Here is a 573-nt window from a genome sequence, read left to right as displayed (position 1 = left end):
ATTCATCCCACAGCGGGGAAATTCCTTTGTTACAGTAGCATTTTCTACAATAAAAGCAAAACACACAAGAAAAACAGGCCAACAATAAACAATGAGCAGAAGGTAGAATTGGTTGACTGATTGGTTGGTGGCTCATACTCTATGGGTGAAGTTGTCTCCCATATATGGGCATACTACTGCCTTTCCTTCTCTAAACACACAGAGAGGAGAGACGGATCGGGGAGTTAGCGGCATAAATTATCAAAAATGAGATGAAATATGGACATAAAGTGGATCATATCTTGGATGTTATGGTTTGGATTTAATGTTCAACGACCCCGAAAAAGGCTGGAAGTTCCAGGCTGGATATAAAATTACCTGTAGAGGCTAGAAGGACCCGGAAAAGACCTCCATAAATGCTAACTCGTTAGCTTTTAGCTGCAATAATTGGTGAGTTTCCATGTTGTATGGCTGTTAAATGATTAAACTATGAATCAGAGCTGCTGTTTAGGCTCATAGGTAAGTGTCTAGGTTTCAGAGGGTTAATAATATATATATATATATATACATATATATATATATACATATATATAT

This window comes from Etheostoma cragini, unplaced genomic scaffold (genome assembly GCF_013103735.1).
Source record: "Etheostoma cragini isolate CJK2018 unplaced genomic scaffold, CSU_Ecrag_1.0 ScbMSFa_1741, whole genome shotgun sequence".
In the NCBI taxonomy this organism is placed as follows: Eukaryota; Metazoa; Chordata; class Actinopteri; order Perciformes; family Percidae; genus Etheostoma; species Etheostoma cragini.
The sequence above is the reverse complement of the archived record's forward strand: the minus strand, read 5'-3'. Positions refer to the sequence as shown.